This window comes from Rhipicephalus sanguineus, unplaced genomic scaffold (genome assembly GCF_013339695.2).
Source record: "Rhipicephalus sanguineus isolate Rsan-2018 unplaced genomic scaffold, BIME_Rsan_1.4 Seq489, whole genome shotgun sequence".
NCBI classification, from domain to species: Eukaryota; Metazoa; Arthropoda; class Arachnida; order Ixodida; family Ixodidae; genus Rhipicephalus; species Rhipicephalus sanguineus.
This window is the reverse complement of record NW_023615360.1, coordinates 36,458-53,910: the sequence shown is the minus strand read 5'-3', so window position 1 is coordinate 53,910 and position 17,453 is coordinate 36,458. Positions and strand designations below refer to the sequence as shown.

The window sequence follows — 17,453 nt, the reverse complement described above, 5'->3', positions numbered from 1 at the left end:
GTTTTTTATGTTCTGCTTATTTCTATTTTTTGTATTTCTTCAAAGAGTGCGATCCTGTCAACATTTCTTAAAATTTTATGTATGTAATATTTCTTATTGGTGCCACTTTAAACTATGTATTTGTGTCCGTTTAGTTGTTTCGAGGACTTTATGAATGCTGTCACTTTTTTCTGCCTTATATTGATGGGATGTGGGGCTAGTCAAGCTGCTTTTTGTATCGCAGATTTTTTCTCGCATTCCACACCACACATTGTATCTTTGTTTCAAGAATGTCTGAAAAAAAAAAAAATGGTGTAACACTGTGGTGAAATAAACTTTAACTTCAACTTAGCAGGCGAGCATCTGAGCCCGGTGGGAAGGAGGTAGTACTCAATGGTATTCGCTGCAAGTTGCAATGCCTGTTCTATGTCCCCCTCACAACTGCTGGTCGCCCAGATGGTGATATCATCTGCGTATATGGTATGCTCAATGCAGTCTATTTTGTCCAGCTCCCTGGCCAGTCCATTCATAGCCATGTCTAACAGGGATATGGAAATGACTGAACCTTGGGGTGCCGCATGCACCTAGTTCTACCTCCTCGGAGGATAGGTCCCCTGCTTTCAGAATTGATAGGAAGCATTTCACATAGTTTAGAAGTTGGTGCCCAGGTTAAGGTTCGATATCGTTTCAAGTACGAATGAATGTGCATTTTGTCAATGGCTTTCTCTCAAGGCAGGAGATGGCTTTCATACCACAAGTGTTATTGTACAGGATTTGTAGCTTTATTACAATCGTGGTGCCTTGTGTTGAGAGCTTGGCTCTAATGCCGATCATACTGTGCGGAGTGTTACATGCTCCATGGCTTTGCCAAGGCGTGACGTTAGCGAGATAGAGCGTGGGTTGTCTGTACTAGGTGTTTAGCCGCGTTTCGGAAATAATGTGGTATGCGATGTCTTCCATTCAACAGGCATATTACCATTATTCCAGTTGTCATGGATTGTTTCAGTGAAGTACCTGATTGAGGGGTCATCAAAATGGCGCAGGAGTTTGTAATGCCGTCAGGACCTGGGGCAGATCTCCCAAGGTCCTGCAGCGCTGTTCTGATTTCTTCTGTGCTGAATTCAGAGTCAAGCTTTGGGTTGAGAGAGCCTTTATAATCCGGTGTGTCGCTACAGGTCCCGTAGGAAGATACCTGTGGATGAGGTTATCCACGATGGCTTCTTCTGAGGCATCCTTAATGGCCAAGTTTAGGATGCGTCTCAGGCAATGCCTCTGGTTGGACTTGCTACAGTTGCTGCCAAGGAGTTGGTTGAGGAGGTTCCAAAATTTGCAGTTACGCGTCGGTCATCTATGCAGTTGTAAACTTCATCCCATTACTGTTTGTTAAGGACGCTGCGGTGTTCCTGAATGTGTTTGTTAATCTCGGATATCTTTTTACAAAGACTTCTATTCAGGCGCTGACTCATCCATCGAGCTACTTAGGATTGTGTAGCTTCAATGAGATGGGCTAGTCTGCTGTCTATTCTCCTTACTGGGAGGTCTGTGATGATGGCCTTCGGCTAGCTGGAAGCATCTTTCTTCATTTGCTCTACCCATGCATCAAGCTCGGGGCAAATAGAAGAAGAGGAGTGGCCTCTGCGAAAAAGATCCCAGTCGGTCCAAGTAAATTCTTTTTCTTTTATGGAGTTTGGGTAAACTGGGAACCGTGTAATTAATAGGTAATGATCACTGCCTAAAGCCGTGGCCGAGTTTGTCCACATCGGATCCACCACGTTTTTGATGAACGTTAAATCTGGTGCGGAGTCACTACAGGTTGAGGTGCCTATTTTGGTGGGGAAGGCCTTGTCAGTGACCAATGTTAGGTACAGGTCAAGTGTGCCCTGCCAGAGCTTGACTCCCATTCAAGTGTTGTGGTGATATTCTTGGCTGAGTGTGGGGAATTGCAGTCACCACCAATGAATAACGGTTGCTGTTTGTCAAGTTCATTGCTTTAATCAGTATAGCCTTAAATCTTTGCCTGTGGTTATTAAGGCTGCTGTATAGGTTGAGGATGAAGATGCTTTGACCTAACTTGGAGTCCGGGAGTATCTCTACAAAGACATCCTCTGTGTTGCTGAGTGCCAGGTCATGTTCGGTATACAGTAGACTCTTGTTAAACGGAACCTGAAGGGGCCAGGAAAATGTGTTCTGTTTAAGAGGAGTTTCGTTTACTGAGACAGGAGCAGGGGTGCAGAATCCAAGTACGAAACCAATCATGTTTAAGCAGCTGTTCCGTTTAAGAGATTTCTGTTTACTGAGAGTCTACTGTAGAATAATTTTTTGGAGACTAGTGTACATACACCTCTGCCTTCCGTTCGGGCGACAATTGGGTTGAAACCAGATAGGGAGATCGAGGGACTTGGTATTTCTTGTAGGAGGACAATGTTAGGTTTCTCAGTTGAGTTTCTAATGTGTTGCTGTTGGGATGCCTGTTTGCTGGCATAGCCCCTGCAGTTCCATTGCCATATGTAGAAGTTTCTAGCCGAGCGATCCATCATGAGCGTTGCTATCGTCTGTCTGCTGAGGGCCGCGGGTCGTCAGTATGGACTGCAGGGTACTGCTATTAGTCGGTGCATGCGATGTAGGTGGCACGACAGCACCACTGGTGAACGCCGGTGCAACTATGTTATCTACTCAAAGATCGCAGTCGTTTTCTCTGACGAGGGATGCTTCTCGGTGAGGTGACTGACGATTAATCTCAGCTATCTCTAACAATAATTCTGGATAGTTTTATGAGCGCATTTCCTCTTTTGAGGAGAGTGATTTCACTGCTACTCTCTGTGCTAACACTAGTGTACCGTGTTGCCGATTGTGATTCTCTACCCTGTTAGCTTGCTCTGGGAGTGACCCCGATACTATCTTGTGAGACCCTTGACTCTGTTGGCCCACCTGAGAGGTCCAGCCTTCTTCCCGGGCCTGTGGACGTTTGCAGATTGGCTCCATGATAGGGACCTGGATCTCCCCCTAGACCCTGGGCAACTTCTGGAGGTTGAGCAAGGACATCGTAGGCTTGGGTCCTGCGCTGTGTTTGGTGGCGGCTTGAAGCTTTGTTCGGTGCTTCGGTCTTCATCCTTGTCCATTTCTTCAGCAGCCCGCGCTCTGTACCAGCGTCGTCACCTTACGATGTAGGGTATCTGAAATCTCTGTTTACAGTCCTTGTCGGCTTTGGGGTGCTCGCCGCCACAGAGCTTGCCCCTTGGGGTGCACTGGTGGGACTTGTTTGGGTTGAGTATCCCACATCCACGGCAGATGGGATTGCCGGGGGTTTCCTGAGGACTCTACTTTCTTTTTTTTTTTCTTTTTTGAAGAGTGGCTTGTTGGGCGAGTTGGTTCAGCATCTTAGTATACTTAAGCATAAAAAACAGGGACAAGAAAGGACCATACGAACGCAGCGCAAACTTTCAACTGAGTTTTATTGAAAACACACGCATACACTCGTGCAAATATTCACGTGGTCAAAATCTAAACAGGAACAAACAAGATTTGATTTAGTGGCTGGCGCTCAAGGAATTCAATTCGGTGGCATGCAACATGATAAGGGCCTCGCTACGCATGTCTCGCTAGATCTGTTAATAAGAAACGCTTCTTCGATTTCTCTGCGGCGACATTCTCTTTTAATCTTGAGAGCACCCTAGCATCTGACAGCAAGGGCGCGCAGCTGCACTCCCTACAATGTAACGACAGGTCCGAACAAGGTGGTCCCTCAATGAAGCCTTATGATCTAATAATCCGTTATTCAAACACCGGCCCGTCTGCCCGATGTAGCACTTCCCACATGATAACAGTATATAATACACCACTCCCTTGCCGCATTCAACCAATTTTTCGCGATGCTTGATATTGCCGCGTCCATATTTGTGTCTGACTTTACGCTGGCGACGACAAGGAAGAGAACCGGTGCGCTCGAGAGGCGCAGCGAAAAGGACTGAAAAAGAAGACGTTCTTGGCGGCTGCACGCCTTCAGCGCTGTCTTGGAGTACGACACGCCGTACGCCTTTCTGAATAAAGCCCCTGTGTTTTATAACCCGCGACAATATCACACCCATGATGCCACTTGCTCTGCCCCAACAACTTCTTATCCACAGCCGCGCAAATCCGCCCAAGTTTGTCCTCAACCGAAAAAAACCACACCGCATCCAAACCTAGTGCCCACCTTTTTTAACTGTTGGGATACCCCATGAAGGTTCAGTATGCTTACAAAAGGTGCCACATCTTTACTTTTAACTTGATTTACACCCCTCGCTTCCATCTTCACCTTCTGCAAAATTCTTTCGCCTAGGACGGCTAAATGGTGCTCAGGGAACCATGACTGCTTGAGCTTCTCAACTTGTCTTGCAAAACTTTCATCCATGCGATGAGGGCAAAACTTCTTGAGCCATGCCTTCAGGCGGGACATCGCGACACCATTTTTCACAATTTTTGAGAGACCCGAACGGAAATCGATAATAGGCTTGACGCTGCGGGGGTCATGCATCCAGCATACGTGACTTCCACCAAACATTAAACATAGATCTAAGAACTGTATACACCCATTGTTGGGAACCTCACAAGTAAACTTCAGCCCGTACCCCATTTCCTTGAACACCTTCAACTACCCTAGTGTTCACACACCGACAATCTCCAACAAAAACCATGTAATCGTCCACGTACCTGAAAGTTTTCACCACAACAGATTCCAACGCACTCGCTATGCCACGGTCAATCACGCTGAGAAAAATCTCACTTAAGATGCTGCAACACCCTATGCAAATCCCCGACCTCTGAGTATATACGCACCCCTTCCAACAATAAATATAGGAAAGGAGTTCGAGGAAGGCACATTTTGAAACCTCACACCTTTGATGGAACTCTTGTTCGTCATTATCTTGTATGCAATTCCTGACACACACCAGAAGTCAACGAATAGAACAGGTCTTCAACAGCCACGCTGAACCCTGACAGTACCTTCGGAGATCCTTCCATCAAAAATTGGGCTACCTCTTCTGAATCCTTCACTCGGAACTGGTCCACCACACACAGAGATGACAGGTGCTTCTGAAGAAATCCGGAAACCTTTCTTTATTGTTCTTTCTGTATGCACATTTTTTTCGCATTCATCTTGTCTTGAGCATGGGCACGATGCTTTTTCAGGGGAGGGCAGTGCCACGCCTGCTGCTTCTTCTCTTTTCATGTAACCTAACAGCAGTTACATGCGCAACCACTGCCTTGTGCGCACCATTCCGAATGTCGAACATTCCCGATTATTGTAGATTGTTCCATAAGCTTGAGTGCACAATGCGAACAGTGCGGCTTATTCTGCAACTAATGCAGCCACCAACGATAAGGCTGGAACCTTCATTGCAACATGTATAAATGTCGATGCGCCTTACCACTGATCAGATTACTCGATGGCCGACGACTGCCATCGTGAATTGCTGACAGCGTGAATTGCTTGCACCTTCACTTTTCATTTTCCGGGCACATGTTTGCCGAATTAATAGTTCCGTATTTCCCCCATCTTGCACCGTCATAATCACGTAGCAGTATGATGGACATAATCACTTCTGGTGCTTTTAACTATAACTTCATTTTGAAGGCGTTTGCAAGTCTTACATCTTGGAAGAGGACAAGGTATTATGTTGGCAGTAGAATGAGGGTTTACTTTTATGCACTAACATGTCCCTAAGTTTCTATTACGGCGATACACAACCTTTGGTACTCTGGGAAACTCTTTCACTCATTGCTAGCTATATGGATAATACTTGCGCAGGATATTGTTTATGTTTGGGAGTGCATTTGAGTATTTTGTTATATATGCTAGCGGGTGGTTGGGCTGTGCTTTAGGGGCTCTTATAGCAAGTGCTGATTTTCTGTGTAGTTGACACACTTTGTTGTAGACCTTGTTTAGGCGCTTTGCGGGTAATTTCTTTCAGCTAATGCTTCCTTTATATTGCTGTAGTGGTAACATAGTCACCGTTGTCACCACAAATCTTTCTTATACGCTTTGCCTATCCTGCAAATATCCCTTGTTTGCAGTGTCGCGGGTGATGACTAGCGTAATCTTGGCTATCTTGGTTTTCTGCAGAGCGCCATCTTTTTCCTCTTTCAATGGATACATTGATGTCTAGGAAGTTAATTTCGCTAGAACAATGATGCATGGTAAATTGAGTACTAGGGTGAAACTTGTAAAATGGTCAATGAATGTGTTTAGTGTGCTTATGCCATGTTCCCATATAATAATATGTCATCTATATAATGTAAATAGGTGCAAGGTTTTGCCATAGATTGCAAAAGTTCTGTTTCTAACTGTTCTGGTTCTAAGAGCCTTGAAGAAGACAAGTCCGCATGTTGAAACATCGGCACCGGCAACATTTTGTGTTCACGAATTTTTCATCTCTTCAAGCATCCACCTTCCCCTGAACTTCTGCATATTTTATTTGTGTTTCAGAGACCAAAGTGTGTATGCTCACTTCCCGAGTGTGAAAGGAAATGCACATCGGCATCAGTTAGAAATAGCATAAAAAGACGTGAAAAGTCAAAGGAAAATAAAGTATGCAGAGGGAACAAGAGCTGTAAGGGTTCGCCATAAGACCTGTAAATAATTTAAAGTAGTACTGTGTATTCTTTGGGAGAGTGGTAAGCTGTCATCATACCTCTAGAACAGCCAAGAAAACAACGCAGCGCAGAATAGACCAGACGGACCAGCCATAAACTTAGTGCTGAACAATTGATCTGGTTGAGTGTTTTGTCACCCGCAAATCACCCGAAACGTCCGTGTTCTTCACCTTGACTTGGTCAGTGACCGCATCTACATCCTCAAATGTTTCCTTCCTATGCACACAAACAATGTTAAAGAAAAAAAAGCTTTTGCAGAACAAGATCTCCTTTCTGTATTGCATACGACACCCGTCTTCGTGCAAGGGTCTTATTGTTTGCCTTTTCTAGTGTGTGCTTTATGCTTATTTCCTGCTCATTCCTGCCTGCAAGGGTTATGAAAGCATGAACTTGACTTCAAGGGACGAGGCAAAAAAGAAACTACAATGGAAAGCACGGCAAACACATTAAACATTAACCTTGCTGCAAGTAGACTTGGAAAGAAAGGACTGCAGCTGTTTTTAGTTGACAAACATCATTATGATGGTATTTGTATTCTTCTGTAAATCTCAGCTTGGGGCAGCAGCAACACACAATTGGTGCCAGGGTGATTGTCTCTTCTTTGCTGTGCCATCATGCTGTCAGTTTCTGTAGTGTTTATAGCAAGTACTAAAGTACGATGAATGTTCGTAAATATGTTGCTGCTACAGATGCTATGCTTGAATTTGAGGCCTTGAAATGACCCTCCATTTGCAACTTTTACAGCAGAGCTGTGATGCTTGAGGTTTGCTGTGTGCCATAGATATAAAATTATTGACATCACGAACTGGCATGTGCTCTCTTTGTCCTCTTCTGCTTTGCTCCCAGAATATGTGTGCCGATTTGTCCGGCGTGGGATGCAACAACTCCGATGGGTGAGAGAACAAGTAGAGAGAAATTCTCGGCGAGGCGAGATTTGAACCCCCGTACCCACGATTCGAAGGCGAGCTTTATAACCACTCGGACTCCAGGCACTCTAGCAGAGCATAGCATAGGCTTGTATAGTATAGTGTAGCAAAGGGATGAGAAAGGAATTGAGGTGAGGAAGATGGAAAGGAGGAGGGTAGAAAGCATAGCATAGAAAGAAAGACAAATGGAAACAAAGGGAAGAAACGTGAAAGAGAATCAAAGAAAAAAAGAATAATATAGAGTGAGAAGGAGATAGAAAGAGGATGTGAGAACTAGAGAAAGAAAGAAATACATAAAAATAAACAGACAAAAAGGAAAAGGAGAGCAAGCATAGTGATGTACAATAGTATGGCAAGGGGTGGGAAAGAGACAGGTGAAAGGGTAAAAGCCTAGCCAAGCCAGGACCAGCAGGTGCCCACCAGCTCTGCTGTAACCCAGCCTTGCGCGACTTTGTGCAAGCTGCATTTTTTTTTTCATAAAAGATTACCGTTTTTATGATGTATGTGCTGGTCTTTCTTGGAGGGACATGATTTCAGTAATGTTACTTTGTCACTGTATAATCATACAAGCACTAACGATCTTGTCATGCTTTCTTTAGTTCTTCAGGTGTCAAATGATATTCTCTTATGTATGAGTGCATTTACATTATTATGTCTCACGGTAAACGGAACGATTATTTTATTGAGAGGTTGATGCTGGGACTTTCATGTTGAAAATAACGTCGACATCCAGCCTTGAAGGATGCGTACACAAGAAGGAATTGCATGAACACGCACGCTGGGAACATAGAACAATGCTCAGCGAAGCACATAGACGTGCATATACGAAGCCGCCCAGGTTGTGTGCAATTACGTTCTCTTGTGTAAGCGTCCTTGAAGGCTGGGCGTTGTTCCTTCGAACAATTTTAGTTAAATTGTGTAAACTATGTTTATTGTAAAAAATAAAGCACTCTTCATAAGTGAAACATTATGTCTCTGTGATATAATTTTGCTTTCGCGGTGCAACTACTAATTTAAAATCTAATTTAATTTAATTAAAGTAACCAGTTGATCACTTAACACCAGCATTGTGTTTGTGTTCTCCATAATACATTGAGCAGGGCTGTAACTAAGGGGGTGTTGAGGGGTACCACCATTGTAAAGTTAGCCGTTCTACACACAAACACCCCCCCCCCCCAAAAAAAAAAAAAATCCTGGGTACGGTCGTGACATTGAGGGCCAATATTTGTGGTTTACAGTAAGTTATGCCTATTTTTGTAGCGTGGTAGCTCGTATGTTTTTATTGTCATAATCTTTCACAAGCGCGTAAACGGATTTTTTAGTGAGTCGTATTTTTTTTCTTTGCTTTGCGGACAAGTGGATTAATGAAAAAAAAAAAGAGGTTCGAGATCGAATTTTGAACTTCGCGCCGAAATGCCAACTGCCATTGAGCATGACGTCGCATTTCAACGACATTTTCCCTCTTTTTCAACGGCCGGTTTCTGCAGATCAAAATATTTCGAGGCCTGAGCAAGGGTGAAAAAGTTAGACCAAGTTCTCTCTGTTCCACGCCTTGATTTCAGCCAAATGGCCAAGGAGCATTTTACACAGTAAATTTTGTCCCCATGGAGAAAAAGTCCTCTTTTTTAGGAATTTATGGTTGGCCTCCGCTAACGAACCGATCAAAAGCGTTCAAAAATCCCGATTTCGGTTTCGGTTTCCTGTGCGTAGCGCCACCTGCTTCCTGCGGCAAGTGCATGGCGGCTTCCTGTTTACATTTTTGAACTCCGCATGCTTTCAACTTCCAAGCTTGACGCTGTTGTTCATGACATTGTGAAAAATATATGGATATATATGGGTGGTGATGATATTTAGCATCATCCGGAAAGTCAAGCATCGATATTTGGTCTACGACAATTTGCCTACTGGTCATCAAAGGTAAGCAAAACGCCACAGCATCCTGCACGGTCTTACGCGGCCCGCGTAGAAAGGCGAATATGTTTTGCTTTCACGGCTACCGCTGTCCTCGCATGTGGAATGGCACGTGAGCTGCGCAAACACGGACCTGAGAGAACCAGACGACGCGTCGTCTTTACTGTTCTCGTTCGACGAATTTCCTCATTTCGCGATCGATTCATACGAACTAGCGCAGCTTCCTGTCGTTCGTTGTCTCTATGTTCACTTTTCGCTGGATTCTGATCGCATTCGTTCGTCCTCATCGTCAGTTGCACAGCGCATAGCATATTGCTTGGTTCGTGCAAGAAGAGCACAGCTTCTGGCTTAATGACCCGCCATCAGATGGGCCCGTGATAGCATAAACTGCCTAAAATGGCGTTGACATGTGTTCTGCACCGCAAGAAGCCATTGAGAATCGTGCCACTGCAGAGACCTCTCGGCGTCCCACCGGCTGCTGTCGCTACTGTACTGGCGTCAACCATTGCTGTATTCTTCTCGGTGCACCCATGACAGAGACCAACTTTTGTTTGCTCAGCACAAGTGCGCAGTTACGACCATGCGGACAGCAGCTGTAGCCGGCGATCTCGAGCGGACATGAACGCGGTGGTTTGAAAAACACAGACGTACATTTAATTTGCTTTATTTTTACCGGTGCATAAATTAGCACGTACGCGTGCACAACTAAAAACCCGCGAAATAGGGTGGCCTTTACTCATTTATTCACAGTGACACCACAATGGAAACCAATCAGATTGTTGAATGAAATTGTCCGCCAAGCGAATATTTAGAGCCTTTAGACAACCTGTAATCACAAGGACCAGGCAAAAATGCATTTGTGCAGAACCGTCTATCTGTTCTATTATTTCTTTTATAAGTTATATAGAAAATAGGGATTTTCTATGGTCTTGGAGATGTTAGCCTGGTTTATTGGCCTGGCACTGAAGGTACTGGGTGATTACCATGGTATATACATTGATCAACATATGCACAAATGTGCAGTTATGTATACAACCTATCATGATAGTCTAGTGGTCATGGTGCTCAACAGCGGACTCAGAGGTTGCAGGGTCGAATTGGCCGTGACGGCCACATTTTGATGAATAAAAATGTGAGAGACCTGTGTACTTAGATTTAGGTGCACATTAAACAACACTATAATAATTGTTGGGGTTTTACGTCCCAAAACCACAATATGATTATAAGGGACGTCGTAATTAAGAGATCCAGAAATTTTGACCACCTGATGTTCTTTAACGTGCACCTAATCTAAGTACACAGGCCTCTAGCATTTCGCCTTCATGAAATGTGGCCGCCGCAACCAGGATTCCATCCTGCGACCCTCAGGTCCGCAGTCGAACACCATAACCACTAGGCTGCCGTGGCAGGACGCGTTAAAGAACCAGATGATCAACATCTCCGGAGCCCTCATAATCACAGTCTGAGTCTTTATTTCAGACATGCATACAAAAAAATACATGACTGAGGAGGAGGGAAAAAAGCCGCACAGTCGCGGCTTGACGTTCGCTTTCCCCCGTAAACATCGGTACTGCGGTATGCACGAAAACAGAAATAGCACAGGCTAATGTTATAGCAGAAAAAACACGGTGCACAATAAAATGCGTAATACTACAAATACATTATATCTCCAGATATATCAAATAAAGTTGCGTACACAAAATATAATTAAGGTGGTGGGTAAATGCACACATTAACGGAATAAGTTTCGAAGAGAGTTAAAGGAATGTTCGCGTATCGAGGTGTGAGAAAATACAAACTTGTTAAGCAAAGGCAGGGCTTGAAAGCCGTAGTTAGTACATGGGTGAGGCACAGACCAGTACTCGTGGTGCCTTGTAAGGTAGTAAAGAATGTTGGTGTGGAGGTAGCGACTTCACATAAGAACAATATGCCGTGTTCAATCTGTGATTTGTAGAGCTGTAAAAGACGATGATGGTACTATTGCACTCAGTATGAGCTACATCACGCGAGCACATGGCCAATGCTCTGCAAGGTTGTACAGTGGCGCCGATTATGGCATATGTTCGAGTTATCAGGAGAGAGTTTGGCTGTCCCGGCGAGCGCGCATCCCCTCCACTTGCTTTCATCCTCGCCCTTGTTTTGCCCTGAGGTGATATCAGCTTCGAAAATGATAACTTCGAGGGTGAAAGCAACAAGGGTGGGGGCGATGCGTGCTCGCACGAGCAGCCAAACTCTCTCCCGATAACTCGAAAGTACGCTGTGATCGGCGCCGCTGTACAAGCTTGCAGAGCACTCGGCCGCGCAATAGTACATGTTGGTTAAAGGGGTACTGACACCTTTTCTCGAAGGCGAATTTACTCTGCTATACAAATCTCCTGTATGCATAGATGGCTCTGAGCAAGTGTGAAGCTCAGCAAATGCCGATAAGGTATTTTAATTTGATATTAAAATTAATTTTTCCATGGCGCACCTACTGACATCGACATTAGCTTGACATCAGGCTACAGTACAAATTCCGGTGACTTCACGCAGCAGTCTGGCTAGTTGTGATGACGTTAGGTACCAAAACTTCCAAGATGGCCACTTGTGCGTCACCAATGGAGCCATGGTGCGGAGCGACCGTGGAAACGTCACTATATATTGTGCAAGCATGTGACAAGAAGCTCATACTGTGTTGTGACGTCAGGGTACAGTACGAACTGAAACTAGCTTTTAAAAACATACTGTAATTACTTTTTCAGGGCGCACTCGCGCTTAGCACCACCTTTTCTAGGCTCTTGAGGGCTTGACCCTTCATTTGACGCCAAAAAAACGACAACTGAAAATATTCGTGTCAGTACCCCTTTAAGTGCATGATATGATAGGTGGTAAACAGTGGTTCAGAGTGCATTCTGTAAGGCACGTCAGCAATCGCTCTAAGCGCATTTTTCTGCATTGAAATTAGTTTACTAATATTTGTTTTTGTTGAACTTCCCCATACCAATATGCAGTATTTTAACTGTGATTCAAACAGGGCTCGGTACAACGTAAGCTTTGCCTTTTTCTGGCAATAGATGCTGGAATTTTTTCAAAACGCCAACTACACGTGCAAGCTTACTTTGAAGATGTTCTTTGTGACTATCCCATAGCATGAATTCATTAAAGTAGACTCCAAGCATTCTGTGTTAGTAATTTCTATGGCATTCCCTCCTAAGGTAAGTGTGGCTCTGACAGAAATAGCTTGATTTTTTGCTCTGAAAAATGTTGCTTTAGTTTTATTGGAGTTAATAAGAAGGTAATTATTACATCCAGTCACAATTATCAATCGTTTCGCATCTACAGGTGTGACCTAAAGCCCCTCCATGCGCTTTCCGCCGGCTAGGTTATGTAGTGCCAACTCATCCTCCCCCTCTCCCTTTACATCGGTACCCCACCCAGCGGAAGCCGAAGTGCTGCCATTATGTTTCTGCTGCTTTTCTGGTTGGTGCACCCACCCCATGCCCGCCCATGCCCTCGCAACGCAGAAACACCGAGCAAAAACTCACTAGGCGGCACGCAGTTCTGAGACGAACCACAAAACAACACTTGCGAAACTGAGAAGGAAATTGTATTTGCTTTCTCGCGTGTGCACATTCGCGTGCAGAAACAAGATGGAAGGAAAAAAGAAAGAAGTGGCTCAAGAACTTCCTTCCGGGAGCTCCGAAACCAGAAATGGGCGGCGGCAACGAAACAATGGATAGTGCTATTTAAAAAAACGGCAGCAAACGCGATGGAAGGGCTTTAGTGTGACCTAGTTGGTTTGGTATCGTGCTTTCACTCCAAGATGGTACATTTGAAATGCAAGACAGCAAAATTAAGCAATTGGGTATTGATTTATTTCTAGAAGCGATCGAAACAGTACCACACAAAAAACCATTTAAACAACATTCCATGGAAAGCAACTTCCCAACTTGCTTAAAAAAAGATTTTAATGTGCTCACATGTTCGCAATCACGACAAGAAGCTTCAGAAAGAAATTCCACGCACTTCCGAAGGCGCAGTGTCATGCTCCTGGTGTGACATATGTAATTACTGCTGACGCATGTATAACAGCCAAATCCAAATTCTACTCCTGGATACCGGCTATTTAGATATTAATTGCAATGTAGCTTTGGAGTACTTGGTGACATTAATGCACTGACTGGAAATTGTTAAGAGTAGGCTCGACCATACAATCAGTAGCAAACAACTGCATTTTTCTCAGTTCTGCTGTGGACTTGCCTTTTTTAGAAAGAAAATGCCACATATGATCCATGCCATGTGCAGCATGAGGGTTCTTGCTTTCATGTGATCACACACTTGAATAGATGGGCATTCCTTATACAGCTGAACCCCTTTATAAGAAACACACACCTGGGAATAGTTATTTCTCATATAAGGTGTCTCTTATAAGCAGGGTACAATGTTCTCATTTTCTGATCAACCCCTATTTTGATGTTGGGCACGGTGGTGTCTTTTACAAAGGGGTTCAAGTGTAATCGCCAAAACTGATGATCATCATGTGCATCGTATTTGGGAACTCCAAATTAATTTTGACAATATGGCATCACATGGACCACATGGTTCGTCAACGTGCACCTAAATCGAAGTGCACGGGTGTTGTTGCAACCTCAAGCTTAGCAGCATGACACCTTATCTTCCAAGCTACCAAGGGGCATGACATAATTGAGTGACACTTGTTGGTGGGCTAGTCATTTTGTACTGCTTAAACAAACCACAATACAATCGTGATTTAGAATAAAAAAAAAGGAATCGGGAGGGGAACAAGCAATGAGAGTGCTTCTCTTTCTCTAGCTTGTTCTCCTCCGAACTCTTTCTTTTTTTAAGTGCTAAGTCACCATAGTATTACGATCTGTTTAGACAGTGATGATTGACTAACATGTAAACGCACACATAAACAGTAGAGGAATGAGCAATGATGATCGAGTAAAATGAGGAGACTGTTGATATGCAGGCTGCTAGAAAAATTGCTTTCACTGGTGGATCTGATGATGGTCCTCATTTCTGTGGCTGGCACATGAAGAGTAAGGTTGTGTACTGTTCTATCTACCACAGCTGAACAAGCTTGCACCAGAGCGCGTGCATGGTCATTTTTACATGAAAGTGTCTGTTCACCTTTCCAGCTTGCAGATATTGAACAGCTGATGGTGCGACAAGAATCCCAGTATCTTCCTTGCTGTACATTTTGAAACAATTCTTGAACATACAATTTCCGTCGTGAAGTGGTACATCCTTTGGTCATCCTACTGTGTTGCTCCTGAAATGCCAATAAAGATTACAATGTAGAAAATTTGCTTTTTTTATTTTTATTTGAAGACATCATTCAAAGTGCATGTCCAGGCTCTAAACATATTGACCGAGCATACTTACTGAACCAAGGTGCCCAAGACCAATTAAGAACTTACAATTTAAAGCCATAACCAGAATAAGCATTCTAAAAAACTTGGAGGATGCTTGAGTTATGCCTTCAAGAGAACGCGATAGCGTAATCGAGGCCCGTGCGCATTGCCTTCAACCGTGCCGCAAGGAAAGGATTGTCTGTGCGGGTAACATTGGCCGTTTCAAACTATGCTAGAATGCCTACTTTGCAAGTACAGTTGCGAAGTGCCCACTACGCCATAATTCTTCCTTTTGCAAATCAGCAAAGTACCCACTGTGTACATATGGAGGTGTGCGTAAGGTGCCACACACACCTGCACAACTGCACACTTTGTAATGGGTGGGAAGTTTTAGACCACCATTGCACCATTCTCATGTTTTGACACCAGGTGCGATTCTATGATTCTGTCACGCAATATTACATGCGTTAAGGAGACTCCAACTACTTGACATTTCTGTAGCGTTTTTTACGAAGCAGTTTCAAGCACTGACGTGGCTCCGTGATAGGACACCTGCTTGCCGCACAGAAGGCCTGGGTTCGATCCTCATTTGGACCGAAGATTTTTTTATTATTTATTTAATTGCATCTATCTCGAATTTTCGCACACGGACAACGCTGATTTTTCGGTCACCACCAACGATGCTGACGCCAGAATTTCTGCAATACAAGCTCTTTAATACTATTGCGTTAAAACTATTTCCCAAGGCTGTGAAATAAAACCATGTTTTACGTCAACTTTGACAACAGCAGTATGCGTGGGCACATAGTGCATGTTGACTTTGGGCAGCAGCTTGTTATCCGGAGTTTTTAGCAAATTTTTAACATTAATTTTTATGCATGTGACCGTTCAGTGACAATGCCCATATGTAGTAGCATAATAGGGTTTCATTGGAGAACAATGGATGCCCCAGCGGTGTGGTTGCAGATGTTGGCAGCCAGCCGCTTTTGTGTTTTGAAGAATGCTGAAGCAAGGAAATACATTTTTTTCCAACAAGATCTGTGCACTGATTGATTGTGCCACTTAAAGGTCCCATTCTTGCACATACATAGGTACCTTTGACCATGTATTGGACATAGCCTTGGACACATTTTAATATGGTTTCAAACTAAGCACGAGTGCCTGAGTTAGCAACACCTTGTGACATCATCATTGGTACGATGCATTTAGTGGCTGCTCAAGCTCACTGTGACAGTTCACCTGTTCTGCGAGTACACACTCTAAGAAAAAATCGAGTATTTGGGGAGTATTTCTGCCACACAACTATAATCGTCATCTGGCTTGCTCACGTTTTCTTTCTTGAAAACCTGGCTTTCGTCACTCTCCTGTTAAGAATTCTATGCCACACTGATAACGCACGTGCCGTTCGTGACCGGGAAGTGCCGGGACCGCGGTGATAGCGCGAGGTGGATGACGATTATAGTTGCGTGACGGAAATACTCCCCAAATACTTGATTTTCTCTTAGAGTGTAGTCGATGTCAATGACAGACACGTCACAGCGCACACTGGCGCATGCCATGGGCTATCGTCATTCACCTCCCTTGCTTTGTTCTGGGGCTGCTTTCTAGATGGTTCTGGCTGCTTATGCCAGCGGTATTTTAAACACTGCTAAAAATAAATGAACTGGACAACACAGGAAGACCAGACCAGACGTCAACAGAACTGCTTATTCTGCAGTGTCCGCCTCAGCTCAAAACACAAAGAAGAATAGAGATGATGATGGCTATGTACAAGTGAGAACTAATTTCCCCCCTTCGAAGCGGCCAGCCTGGCCACAGCTCAAAGATCGGCTGAACGAGTAATAAAAGGCTTGATGTGGGGGACGTGAACAATTTCCGTGCTACGACAGCGGTGGTCAGTGATGGACTGAAGTGGGGTGACGAGATAGTTCACTGGGGAAGTTTGTCGTAGAACGGTGTATGAGCCAATGTACTGTTGAAGAAATTTCTCGCAAAGTCCCGACGTTCGAACCAGGGCCCATAGTAAGACATCATCTTTGGCATGAAAGGCCATGTCACATTGTTTACTATTGCAGCGATGTTTGTGTTCCTCTTGAGTAGCTTCCATGTTTCGACGAGCAATTCTACTTAGGACTACCTGTCCTAAGTAGTACTCCTTTACAACTTCCAGTGTCTCGCCACCTATCGCAAAGCGCTGTTCTCTGCCGAGATTGTTCCACATTACTTTAGTTTTATGCATATCAATTTTCAGACCTACTCTTCTACTTTCCGTATCCAGTTCAGTAATCGTGAGCTGTAATTCGTCTCCCGCGTTACTCATCAATGCAATGTCATCAGCGAATCGCAGGTTACTGAGATACTCTCCATTAGCTCTTATCCCTAATTCTTCCCAATCTAGGGCCCTGAAAACCTCCTGTAAACACGCGGTGAATAGCATTGGAGAGATCGTGTCTCCCTGCCGTACGCCCTTCTTTATTGGGATTCTGTCGCTGTCTTTATGGAGGACTATAGTGGCTGTGGATCCGCTGTAGATTTCTTCCATTACGTTTATATAGGCTTCGTCGATGCTTTGATTCCGCAGTGCCTGCATGACTGCTGATGTCTCCACCAAATCAATGCCTTCTCGTAATCTATGACGGCTGTGTAT

At 44.2% G+C, this 17,453-nt stretch overlaps 1 long non-coding RNA gene across 1 annotated transcript; it reads left to right on the top strand.

The window, feature by feature from the left end:
* Nucleotides 1–9,246: 9,246 nt before the first annotated feature.
* Nucleotides 9,247–14,700, top strand: LOC125756698 (uncharacterized). The gene is made up of 3 exons (XR_007414693.1): nucleotides 9,247–9,455; nucleotides 12,463–12,643; nucleotides 14,591–14,700. It is a non-coding gene; the product is annotated as an uncharacterized LOC125756698 (long non-coding RNA).
* The last annotated feature ends 2,753 nt before the right edge of the window (nucleotides 14,701–17,453 follow it).